The sequence below is a fragment of the Bos taurus genome, chromosome 12 (assembly GCF_002263795.3).
Source record: "Bos taurus isolate L1 Dominette 01449 registration number 42190680 breed Hereford chromosome 12, ARS-UCD2.0, whole genome shotgun sequence".
Lineage (NCBI taxonomy): Eukaryota > Metazoa > Chordata > Mammalia > Artiodactyla > Bovidae > Bos > Bos taurus.
In genome coordinates this window covers 31555251-31568589 of record NC_037339.1, presented here as the reverse complement: position 1 = coordinate 31568589, position 13339 = coordinate 31555251, and the positions used below count along the sequence as shown (strand labels likewise).

At 47.9% G+C, this 13339-nt stretch overlaps 1 long non-coding RNA gene across 1 annotated transcript; it reads right to left on the bottom strand.

Moving 5' to 3' along the window:
- Positions 1-433: 433 nt before the first annotated feature.
- LOC132346762 (uncharacterized) lies at positions 434-6752 on the bottom strand. Its single transcript, XR_009496709.1, has 3 exons — positions 6655-6752; positions 5014-6374; positions 434-2490 (listed from the first exon to the last, which is right to left on the bottom strand). It is a non-coding gene; the product is annotated as an uncharacterized lncRNA (long non-coding RNA).
- Between the last annotated feature and the right edge of the window lie 6587 nt (positions 6753-13339).

Here is a 13339-nt window from a genome sequence, read left to right as displayed (position 1 = left end):
GATCCATGCCTGGTGTCTTCCGAAGCTGGGCTTCTGGGCACTGGCAGCAACACCTGGGGGCGATTAAGGGTCTGTCTCCTTGGATAGTCAAGTAGAACTTAGTTGGTACTGGGGTATCTGCAGTGAAAACACAGGACCAGGCGTCAGTGCCAAGATCCTCACACCCACAAGGGTTGCCAAGGCCAGGAATCTCGCATGTAATGCGTGAGTACCTAGAAAGGTAAACCAGGAAGCTGGGGAGCCCGGAGCAGGGATTCCCAACCTAGACTGCAGGATAGGGTGCATGAGCTGAGTCCTGAAGGACCACAGGCATTTTGGACTTTAAACAGTGGGGTGTGGTAGGACACGCCAGACAGGGTGAGAGCCAATGCAGAGGCAGGAGAGGATGGAAGACCATCCAGAATGACCAGAGCACAGAGCATTCACAGCAGAGAGGTAGGGGGTGAGCCTGGACGGGGAGGCAGGGACAGACTGTTGCAAAGCCTGGAACATCTGGAAGTGCCTTTGTTGTAGCCACGTGTTCCAGGAAACAAACTCACTCAGAAGGACAATGCAGATAGTGGAGTGCAGTTTATTACACTGGCGGGCCCAAGGCAGAGTCTCCTCTTAGCCAAGGATCCCAACCAGCATTTGTAAAATCTTTTATACCCCATGTGTATGTGTCTGAACCCACCACTCCAAATTCCTTGAGACTTACATAAACCAAGGAAAATACAATCCCAATAACCCCATCATGTGCTATGTGCTCATGTGCTCAAACAATTAGCCAATAATCAATAAACCTGAGGTTACACTCTGATAGATACAGAAAAATTTATGGCCTGTCTGGAGGAAGGGGTGATTAGTGTATGTTTTCTCTTAGGTGATGAGTAACCTAGATATGATCTTCAAGGTTCCCCTGTCTTGAGGGGGTCTTATGCTTCTGTTGTTGTTTTCATAGGCACTAAACACAGAGTTCAGAGTCCATTGGAAAGGTGGCTGAGCATGATCAGCATGAACAGGCCTAAGATGGAGTCCAGGCCCTATGAATTCCTTCTTCATTCCCCCCTCTTGATGCTCTTAACTCATATTATGAGCATCATTCATAGGGATATATTGCACCCTGGCTCTCTGACCACCAATTTGGGAGAATGACATCAACCTTCAGGTTACTAAGTTCATGCTGCTGCTAAGTTGCTTCAGTCATGTCCGACTCTGTGTGACCCCATAGAGGAAGCCCACCAGGCTCCCCCGTCCCTGGGATTCTCCAGGCAAGAACACTGGAGTGGGTTGCCATTTCCTTCTCCAATGCATGAAAGTGGAAAGTGAAGGGGAAGTCTCTCAGTCATGTCTGACTCTTAACGACCCCATGGACTGCAGCCTACCAGGCTCCGCCGTCCATGGGGTTTTCCAGGCAAGAGAATTAGAGTCGGGTGACTAAGTTCATAATACATTGTAAAATTCAGGGTCCACAAAGCCAAACTATCAAGGCAACTATAACAGTGGTAAATATAGTTTTCCACCAATTGCCCTTCACCCAAGATAGGACCGAAGTCCAGAAAGGAATGTTTTCATTTGACATTGCTTTTACCCAGTTTTTCATGTCATCTAAAGCAGTAGATACATTGCCAGATAAGTCAGGAATGTATACACAACATTCAACCTTAATTATGGCACTGGTCCCTCCTTGAGCAGCTGTGAGTATGTCCAAAGCCATTCTATTATGAATTACCGCTTTTCTTATTTGGATTTGCTCTTCATTTAAGGCTTGGATGGCTTTTGTTCTATCTAGGAGGGCCTGTTTTGTGAAATTAGTCAAGGCCTCTACTTTAATCATGATATCTGTTGTCTCTATAGAGGATACGAATAAGGCAGCAGTATACTCATATCACTGAAACACGGATCTTGTCCACCTAGCATGTAAATAAGGTAGATTTACCGGGGCTGCCGGGGTAGATTTACAACAAGTAGGTTAGGCTTTTGTTACACTGGCATTTATATCAAATGTAACCCCATGACCCGAGTCTATTGACTGTAGGTCTTACACCAAGAGAGCAAGGAGAGGTTATGATTGACAAGAGAGAGGAAAGTCTCTTTTTGTCATCCCAGAGAAGAGCAGAGTGGTTTAAAATCTCCTTGGCAGAGTGGTGACACCCACCAAGGAAGTCCATCCATCACTGACAGAGGCATAGCCCTACATACCCAGCAGTTGGAAGTGTTGTGGAAGTCTGCGTAGGAATGTCCCCATGAGATGAAAACATTGTCCTGAGTTGAAACGGAAGTTAAATTCAAAATCACGTTGATGAGGCCAAGCAGCAGGAGTTGATAGTGCGGCTTCATCCTGAAGGGGCTCGTCCAGGATCTTCTTTTCCTTCTTCTTAAGGATGGTCTTAGTCTCTCGAGGGTCAGCGAGGTCCCTCTGTGCAGTCCACTCAGCGTTTTTTGGGTCTGCGTGGTATGTTCTCTTCACCCTCGTATGATAGATCCAAGGGACAATACCTGCAACTTTAACTGCAGTAGGGGTAGTTAGAATAACATAAGGGCCCTTTCACCAAGGGGCTAGCAAATCATGTTTCCAATCTTTGACCCATACTTGGTCACCAAGTGTAAACTCATGAATCTGTTCCCCAAGGGTGAATGGCACCCTTTCTTGTACAAACTTAGTTACCCGATTTATTACCTTACCCAGTTCCATCTGCTGTGAAATACTATTCCCCCTCACCTGAGGCAAATTTGTTGACACCTGTTTTATTATGGGAGGGGGCCTCCCATACACAATTTCATATGGAGAATAGCCTTGGGACTGTGGGGTCATCCTGAGTCTGAGCAAAGCCGTCGGAAGCAAGTCCACCCAGGAGCAGTCAGTCTCTATGATCCACTTGGAGAGTCTCTTTAATGTCCGGTTGGTTCATTCCGCCATCTCAGAACTCTGGGCCTATATGCACTGTGCAGTTTCCATTTGATGTTTAAAGTTTTGCTTACTTGTTGTACTAAATCAGCTACAAAAGCCGGGTCATTGTCTGAACCAATGCTGGTAGGAAGTCCAAATCTGGGAACTATTTCCCTAAGCAGGCACCGGGCTACTTCTGATGCTCTTTCAGTCCAGGTAGGAAAAGCTTCTACCCATCCCGAGAACGTACATACCATGACCAGCAGGTAATGGTAGTGTCGGTGAGGTTTCATTTCAGTGAAGTCCACTCCCAGATGTTCAAAGGGCAGCGGGCCTTTCAGCTAAATACCCAGAGGTTTTTGTCTGAACACCGAGAGGCAGAATTAACCTGTGGGCAGGCAGCATGACCTAGGTGGGTCGCTTGGTGTGTTAGGCTTACCAGATTGTGTGCCAGCTGTTCGGGTACCAATAATTTGCCACTTGGCAATTCCCACCATCCCTTTTCAGTCTTGATGGCCCCTTCCGCTTTGGCTAACCTGACAGCCATTGCCCTGTTTTATCAGGCTAGTGCCATCAGTATATAGGACCCAACTAGGGTCTGGAACCTTGTGTCCTTTAAAACAAACCCCAGATACCTTACGTCCTCCTTGCAGATCTGTGCCTTCTTCTTTGACACCCGGTAACCTGCTTCCATCAGCAGCTGGAGCAGTGCTTTTGTCCCTTCTCAGCATTTTTCCTTGGTCTCGGCGGCCAGCAGCAGGTCATCCCCATATTGTAGGAGCCAATATCCATACTCTTCCGGATGGAATGAGTTCAGGTCAGAAGCCAAGGCTTCCCCAAAGATGGCTGGGGAGTTCTTAAACCCTTGTAGGGGAGTCCAGATGAGCTGTTGCTTGGTGCCCCCGAATGGATCTTCCCATTCAAAGGCAAAGATGGGCTGTGACTCTGGGGCGAGGCATACACATAAGAAGGCATCCTTGAGATGTAGGCGAGTATAAACTTTAGTCCTTGGTGGGAGGAGGCTAAGTAAGGTATAGGGGTTTGGAACAGTGGGGTGTAAAGTCACAGTAGCCTGGTTGACTAGCCTGAGATCCTGTACAGGCCTACAGTCCTGTCCTCCTTCCTTTCTGACTGATAGGATCTGCGTATTCCAAGCCGACTGACACTCTACTAGAATGCCCACTTGTTTCAATCTATTGATGTGGGGCAGTATGCCGGCCCAGGCCTCTATCGGCAGCGGGTACTGGAGCTTTCTAACCGGGATGGTGCTGGTTTGAGTACTAGTATCACTGTGGCTTGATGTTTAGCCAGCCTGTGGGGAGTGGGGGTGTCTTCTGCCCAGAGCTCAGGGAATAATTGAGTTCGCTCTCTCTCATGCTCTTCCGGCCCACCCGGTTCTGCCTTCGGAGGCTCATGCAACCTCCACTCATCTTGGGGGGTTCTTGAGAGAGACAGCAAATAAGTCACAGTGTCCACCTGGAAGGTGGGCCTCTCATCGGGAGAAAGTCACTTGTGCTCCTAGTTTGGAGAGCAAGTCTCTTCCCAACAGGGGTACTGGGCACTCCGGAATGTAGAGGAATTCATGAATCACTTGGTGCTCCCCCATCTGACATTTTCTGGGCTGGCAAAACGATTTAATCATCTCTTCTCCCGATACCCCAGTTACAGCGGTAGTCTTTTTGGACAGTGGTGCCACAGGTTTTACTACCGACAGTTCTGTTCCTGTATCCACCATGAAGTCAGTGTTTTGGTCCCCCACTTTTAAGGTTACCATGGGCTCTCGGGGACCTGATATCTCTGAGCCCCGGCAGCCCTATTTAATTTCCAGGTCAGCAAGCCCCACAACTGTGGGAGCTTCCCCTTCCTTTCTTGCCTTAGGGCATTCATTCTTCCAGTGGCCAAAAGCTCGGCACCAGGCACACTGGTTTGGCTGTAACGGGGCCTGGGGCCTCTGTTGGGACCTGCTGAAGGACTGTCCTGTCACTGGGGCAGAGGAGGTTTTCAGGAGGGCCCGAGATGGACTTTCTCAGAGCAGCAGCTAGCATTGCAAATCTCTTTGTTCTCTTTCGTTCCCTCTGGCTCTCTGGCAGAGCGCAGTTTCTGCTTAATTCCAACGTCTCCCTCCCTTTCTTGTCAGTACTCACCAGGAGAGGCGGGTATAGCTTGGGTAGTTCAGCTGGAGCCGGATCCTGGAAGTGTTGGCCAGAGGCTTCTGTCTCCGGGATCGGAGCCTGCCGAGGTGGCGGCTCTACGACCCTGGGGAGAGCTGGTGGATGAGCAGTGGCTGCTGCAGGACTTCACCTAGCCCTGGATTGGGCATTAAGGTGGCCTCCGGTCCTGGTGGAGCATTGGGAGGCAGAAGCATCATTATCCAGTATGGGGGAGGAGTCAGGTCATCCCCGTCCAAATCCTGTAGAATTTCCTTTTTTATCAACAGTCACTTTTTGTGCCATTAATATTTTTCCCTTTCCCTTCTGGATACAGAACCTTGTCCAAGTAGGAGGGTCTTGAGCTAACCCTAGCCATGAGTCCATATATGGATATTGATCCAGGTGTCCCGGCTCTCCTACTGTATAGACTGCTTCCACTATTTGTAAGCTCATGGTGTTTTCTGGTGGCCATCCTACTCCCATAGGGGCCATTCGACCTCACAGAGTGTGTGGAGGCGGTTAGGCTTCATCTTCACCCCATAGTCTCCTCTGAATCCCTTCTTAAAATTTTTAATCATGCACTCCAATACAGTTGCCTTAGATTAACTTCCTCCCATCTCGCTTACCTTCTCGGACCTTCTTCTACTTTTCCTTTTCGTTCTGTCTACGAAGTTCTCAGTACCCTATGTACTTCTGATATTTCCACTCAATGACACTTAAATTGCCATTCTGCCTCCTTCCTAACTGGGATGAGAAGAGCCTTACCTGACAGATCCCAGAGGGAGAAGGGGGATGGGCGTGCGTTCACCTGCCGGTCAGCACAGCCAAACCAGAAACCACATGGTCCAAGACTGTTTCTCCCTTAAAGTCCGTTCTGCCTTGGTGGGCTTGATCAGGTGCCAATGAAAACACAGATGGGTTAAATATCCCACGTTCCAGGCCATCTCTGGGAAAACCAATTCATACTCACTTATGTATCCCCTTCCTTCTAGCCATTCTGCCTCCTTCCTAATTGGGGTGAGAAGAGCCTTACCTGCCAGATCCCAGAGGGAGGAGGGGGATCGGCGTGCCTTCACCTGCCGGTCAGCACAGCCGAACCAGAACACCACGTGGTCCAAGACTGTTTCTCCCTTAAAGTCCGTTCTGCCTTGGTGCAGAACGGACTTTAAGGTGCAGTTTCTCCCTTAAAGTCCGTTCTGGGCTTGATCAGGTGCGGATGAAAACACAGATGGGTTAAATATCCCATGTCCCAGGCCATCTCTGGGAAAGCCAATTCATACTCACTTATGTATCCCCTTCCTTCTAGCCCACCAATTCCGAGGGAGTCAAGAATTTCACAGCAGACGGGACACCTCCTGGGGGAGGGCAGAATACGAGCATACAAGGACCAGTTTCCTATCCTAAAAATCCCCTGGTGATCGCTGGTAATAATTTTCCCTGAGACGGCGTGGACACACCTCCTAAATGACCTTCACAAATTTCCTTCCTAAACCGTAGCACGCTTGTCGACCTGTATACCAAGCAATCGCTGCTGCCTGCCTATTCCAGGCCCCCGTGGGTCCGTGCCCCTTCTAATCCCTCCCAGGGGGGTGATCAGGCCCCCTCTTCCACCCTACCGGGTGGGTTCCTCCTCACCTGAGCGCTCAGTTCCCTTGCTGCCGCTCGCTACCTGCCAAAGCGAAGAAACTGGTAGTTAAAAGGCTGAATTCTTCCAGAGGGGCAAGGTGTTTTCCCCCCTCTAGGAGATTCAAACCACAAAGCCGCGGGGTGGCCTCAAATGAGACCTGTCTCCTCAAAGTGAGGAGTTTCCCAGCCAATGCACCAAATGTTGTAGCCACACGTTCCAGGAAACAAACTCACTCAGAAGGACAATGCAGATAGCAGAGTGCAGTTTATTACACTGGCGGGCCCAAGGCAGAGTCTCCTCTTAGTCAAGGACCCCGACCAGCATTTGTGAAAATCTTTTATACCCCATGTGTATGCGTCTGAACCCACCACTCCAAATTCCTTGAGACTTACATAAACCAAGGAAAATACAATCCCAATAACCCCATCATTCACGTGCTATGTGCTCATGTGCTCAAACAGTCAAACAATTAGCCAATAATCAAAAAACCCGAGGTTACACTCTGATAGACACAGAACAATTTATGGCCTGTCTGGAGGAAGGGGTGATTAGTGTATGTTTTCTCTTAGGCGATGAGTAACCTAGATACGATCTTCAAGGTTCCCCTGTCTTGAGGGGGTCTTATGCTTCTGTTGTTGTTTTCATAGGCCCTAAACACAGAGTTCAGAGTCCACTGGAAAGGTGGCCGAGCATGATCAGCATGAACAGGCCTAAGATGGAGCCCAGGCCCTGTGAATTCCTTCTTCACCTTGTGTATTTTACCCTGAAGGCAGAGAGGAGGCTTGCAGAGGGTTTGAAGCAGGAAGTGAAATGATCCCTTCGACATTCGGAAAAGATGGCTCCAGCAAGAGTGTGGCGAGCTGCTCCCAGCACTGGACCTGCTGGGAGGCTGGAACAATGCCCTGGCCAAAAATGATGAGGTCTGGAAAGGAGGGAGATGGCTGTGAGGACGCAGATGGAGATTCAAAGAGGTGCCCATCGGTCATCACGACTGATCAGCTATGGAGATCTGGGGGAAAGGAGACTTAGAGACTGAGGGTATGCAGGTACAATCCTCAAGACAGAGAATCCAAGGAGATCGGGAAGAAGATGGCAGTCAACTGCAGCCAGGTGCATTCTAGAAAGTACAAGTGTAGGGTAGTCAGTTGTATCAGACTCTTTGCAACCCCATGGGCTGTAGCCTGCCAGGCTCCTCTTTCCATGGGGTTTTCTAGGCAAGAGTACTGGAGTGGGTTGCCATTTCCTACTCCAGGGGATCTTCCTGACCTTGGGATCGAACCTGCATCTCCTGCATTGCAGGCATATTCTTTACCATCTGAGCCACTAGGGAAGCCCAGGTGGGTTCTAAGGTGCCCAGGATGGGAGCTGGGAGCCATGCTCTGTGGTTGGCCACTCCCATGGGTCACTTCACTGGATGCAATTCTGCCAGCGTGCCACCAGATTCTCCCACAACTACCATAGATACCTGTGAGACTGTGGTTGCTGTCCTGTCTTCTGGACTGGAAACCATCTTCTTCTGCTTGTTGTGGGCATTGGTTAGAGCCTCCCTATGGTTCCAGGTGTGGTTCTCGTTCCCAGGAGACACCAGAGCGCCCCCCCCACCCCCGCCCGGTGACACTCACTCTCCCTCTGCCTTAGAGAGCAGGGTCCTCCTTCCTGCCACCTCTGCAGTAACTGGTTCTACCGGTTTTCCAGAGCATTTTTCCTTCCTCCATGCCTGGTGAAAGCTTTCTTGATCAAATCCCTTGGCCTCAGGGCAAATACAAACAAGTCCTTCCCTTCCTCCTACAAACCACCCCATCCTAGCCAAGAAGCCACCATCCTGCTATCGGCTCCGACAGTAAAGAATCTGCCTGCAAATGCAGGAGACCCAGGTTCAATCCCCAGGTCAGGAAGATCCCCTGGAGAAGGGAATGGCTACCCACTCCAGTATTCTTGCCTGAAGAATCCAATGGACAGAGGAGCCTGGTGGGCTACAGTCCATGGGGTCACAAGGCAGACACAATTTAGCAACTAAGCACACAGGGCTAACCTGGGGTCAGCAGAAGGGCTTGGGGTTTCACCAACGTGGAGTTAGAGCAACACCAAGAATCTCCCCAGTGCCTCGGCCCAGACCCAGCTTTGACCAAGAAAGAGTCATCTGGTTTGTCCATTCCCCTCACTACCCTCTGGGACTGGGCTGAGCTTGGGAGAAGATGGATGGATTCTGGGTTCATCTGAAGATCACAGAAGCAGCTAATTTTAGTAGACAATAGAGAAGTTAAGTTCAGGACTGCACTAAGTCTTGAATTTCCCTCTGAACCGTGCAGCTCAGGGGACCTGCCTTCCAAATGCGGTTGATTGACTTCAGCAGGGCCCGCCTGGAGGGCGTCACAGCCTCAGGACTGTCTCCTGGGCGTCTGGCTTCCCAGCGCTGTCTTCTCTAACCTCCTACATTTCCATCCAGGAGGCTTCATTTTGGCATCACAGAGGAGCCTGGCGGGCTACAGTCCATAGGGTCACAAAGAGTTGGACACGATGGAAGCACTTAGCACCCACACGCATGGCTCAGTTACAGACAGAGCTCTGCACATGAAATGGAATTGTTACACGAAAGCTGTCACACACAACCCAGGTGAAGGCAAGTGGTCCTACTGCCAAAATGCAAAAACATCACTCTATCCTCACTACTGCTCTGATGAGGCCAAGCTGCCCCAGAGTAATAACTTTCAACTTCAATCCTTCTTTTCTTTCACCCACTCTGGGTGTGTGACCTCATGGGAAAGTGAAAGTCACTCAGTCGTGTCCGACTTTTTGTGACCCCAAGGACTATATGTAGCCCACCTGGCTCCTCTGTCCATGTCATGGAGGGGTTCCAGAATAGGAACCAGGACATTTCCTGGGTCCCTGTTTTTTGTTTTTTTTTTTAAATAATGATTTTAAGTACTCACAATTTGGTAGATACATCTGAGCTATCCTCATTTCCAGATTTTGCCTTTTTTTTTTTGTCTGAACCAAACCAATCTAGTGAAAAAAAGTCCTTTTTGGTTGAATTATATCTGTATCGAAAAAGCCGAAATAAAAATAAACTTTCCCAACCAGATAAAATGTGTCAGATTTCTCAAAATGCTTTAGATAACATGCATAAAAATGATGTGTGTGAAGGAATGAAATGCATACAACCCAGAGAAAACAGTGGAACAAAACAATGCAGATTTGAAGTAGATACTTTGTGCTATGAGAGAGCGTTTAAACTACATGATTATGTCATATCACTTCTGTTTTCTGCTGCTCTGTGCCAAACCACACCTGGGTCCTTGTTCTTATTCTGTCACTTACCACAGGGTCCCTCTGGCCGGCCGCTTAACTTCTTTGGGCTTCAGTTTCCTCATCTAAAAATATTAGCTTAAAAAAAGAAATCAAAGGAGATTAAATGAACAAACACACGTGGAAACCCTAGCATTCAGTACAAAGCAGTAAAACTAGAATTTTCTGTAAAGGTTGCTTCAAAGTACTGATCATCTTTCATATACTAATTTAAATGTTTCCTTTTGATTAACGAGTCTGAGCAAACTCTGGGAGACGGTGAAGGCCAAGGAAGCCTGGTCTGCTGGGGTCACAAAGAGTCGGACACAACTCAGCAACTGAACATCAACAACAACAACAGGCGTTCATCAACAGGCAGCTTTCAACATCATCACGGTGTGAAGGGGGTCATTTTGTTGAATGGGTTTGTTTGTGCTTTTATTCCTCTGGTATTTTCTGTGACCACCCCCCAATCCGATCAGACAATAGTAAGAGGCTCTGTTCTTACTGTCCTTGGACTCAATGGGGTTAAAGCAGAAATATAGAGAGAACAAAGAAAACCATACTCAGCTTTTGGATTTCAAAATAGATCTTGAGTCTCACAGCAGAGATAAAAGTTCTTTGAGTCTCAAAAGAGCAAGGTCTTGAAGGATTTAGGCATATAGCATTTGTGCCCTAAGTGACACAGGTGAATGAGTGAGCAGATAAGAATGGGTTTTTGCACTCCACAGGAGTCAGGCAGACCAATCAGGGAGGGCAAGGGAGAAGTCATCATGGGGAGGGGAGGGAGGATGAAAGAATCGCTAGGAATGTCAGGTGACTGTAGACACAGATATGCTACCATATCAAGGATATCAGGTTTAGGGTGAAGCTCTCTCATGCTTCCCTGGTAGCTCAGTTGGTAAAGAATCTGCCTGCAATGCAGTAACTGGAGAAGGGAAAGGCTACCCACTCCAGCATTCTTGGGCTTCCTCTGTGACTCAGCTGGTAAAAAATCTGGCTGCAATGCAGGAGACCCTGGTTTGATCCCTGGGTTGGGAAGATCCCCTGGAGAAGGGAAAGGCTACCCACTCCAGTATTCTGGCCTGGAGAATTCCAGGGACTCTATAGTCCATGGGGTTGAAAAGAGTCAGACATGACTGAGCGACTTTCACTTCACTTCTCTCATGCTGATGGCATGAGATACAACTCAGGTAGAACTGGCAGCCTGGCCAACATGCATGGAGAAGACCTAAGACAGCCCCACCAAGGGTCCTCCTCTGTCCCCAGTATGTAGCATCCAAATATTTGCCATCTCTCCTTCCTGGAGGCATGAGGAGATAATTGAAAGAGTCAGTAAACCTGCAGGTGAGGGCTAAGCATGACCCATATGGACCAACAGACCAGAAGAAATATGATCATCTTAGCTAAAGTCAACCTTGGGAGATGACAGCAACCAGGGACCTGGAAGAAGAGGGAGCATCTTGGCAGATGCCAGGATGGGGAGATGAAGATCACCAGGGTCTGACTCCTTGAGGGGGTGGCATTGGCACCCTAGCACTCAGACCTAATCCCAGGTCCATGGGCAGGTAGGGGGAAACTGAATCAGTCAAGGAAATCCTGATTCAGCTTACTCTGGAGTGATGATATTTTTGCCACCCATAGAATAGGGGTTCAAAAACAAAAGTAAATGCAGTCTAAAAAATTTAAGTTATACATACAGATTTTGTATCTCTGAGTTTTATGAATCAAAACTCCCATTCAATGGTCAGGTAATGCTCTTAAGATGCCTCGTGATCTTAAGAAAACTGAAGGTTAGATGAGCTTAAATGAGCCCTAAGGCCAGTGCTTATTTAACTTCTATGCAGAGCACATCATGAGAAATGCTGGGGAGGATGAAGCACAAGATGGAATCAAGATAGCCGGAGAAATATCAATAACCTCAGATACACAGATGACACCACCCTTATGGCAGAAGCCAAAGAGGAAACAAAGAGCATTTTAGTTCCTCTTTAGTGAAAGAGGAGAGTGAAAAAGCTGGCTTAAAACTCAACATTCAAAAAACAAAGATCATGGTATCTGGTCCCATCACTTCATGGCAAATAAATGGATAAACAATGGAAACAGTGACAGACTTTACTTTCTTGGGCTCCAAAATCACTGCAGATGGTGACTGTAGACATGAAATTAAAAGACACTTGCTCCTTGGAAGAAAAGCTATGACCAACCTAGACAGTGTATTAAAAACCAGAGACATTGTTTTGCTGACAAAGGTCCATCTAGTCAAAGCTATGGTTCTTCCAGTAGTCATGTATGAATGTGAGAGTTGGACCATAAAGAAGGCTGAGTGCTAAAGAATTGATGCTTTTGAACCGTGGTGTTGGAGAAGACTCTTGAGAGTCCCTTGGACTGAAAGGTGATCAAACCAGTCAATCCTAAAGGAAATCAGTTCTGAATATTCATTGGAAGAAATGATGATGAAGCTGAAGCTCCAATACTTTGGCCACCTGATGCGAAGAGCCAACTCATTTGAAAAGACCCTGATGCTGGGAAAGATTGAAGGCAGGAGGAGAAGGGGACGACAGAGGATGAGATGGTTGGATGGGATCACCGACTCAATGGACATGAGTTCAAGCAAGCTCTGGGAGATGGTGAAGAACAAGAAAGCCTGGCATGCTGCAGTCCATAGGGTTGCAAAGAGACACGACTGAGTGACCGAACAGCAATGAGGCTAGTGTTGGAGCAGCCACTGGGCTCCCCTGGCCAGGTTCCCAAGGCCAGAGTCAGGGTTCAGCTTTCCCGGCGTCCCCTCCTCCCAGACCCCCTCTCACCCCACCCTCCACACACATACTCTCAGCATCCTGTTCTCATCTCACATTAAGGGTCTAAACAGAAAATTGAGAGAGAACCATATGAGATAGATAAAAGTCCAGGACCTGAGAACAGGGAGAGGGGAGGGATGGAAATGGAAAAAACGAAAAGAAAGAAAATAGAGCGATAACATTTAAACTCTACATGAACGCCCCTGCAATGATTATAAGGCAGTGATTACCTTTTCCCAAGAGGACTCATTCCCCTCCTGGTGGAAAGGTTGGAAATCTAAAATAATGAAATGTAAAATAATAATAATGACTGATACCTTGACTGAGTAATGACTGCTCTGCACTATGCATACACACACATATGTATGCGTTCAAGAGAAATGTGGATAAACATATGCATTATAAAGTTCAACAACTGCAAAGTAAAGATTCTTAATGTCTTAAGAGACAATGTCAACCAAAGAAAAATATTCTTGTTGGGGGTAAAGAGGTATTTCCTCACGGGTGCGTGCGCGCGTGCACACACACACACACACACACACAGAAAGTATATGTATATGTTGTAGTGTGTATTAGAGTAATTCACTTGCTGGGATAATTTGAAAGT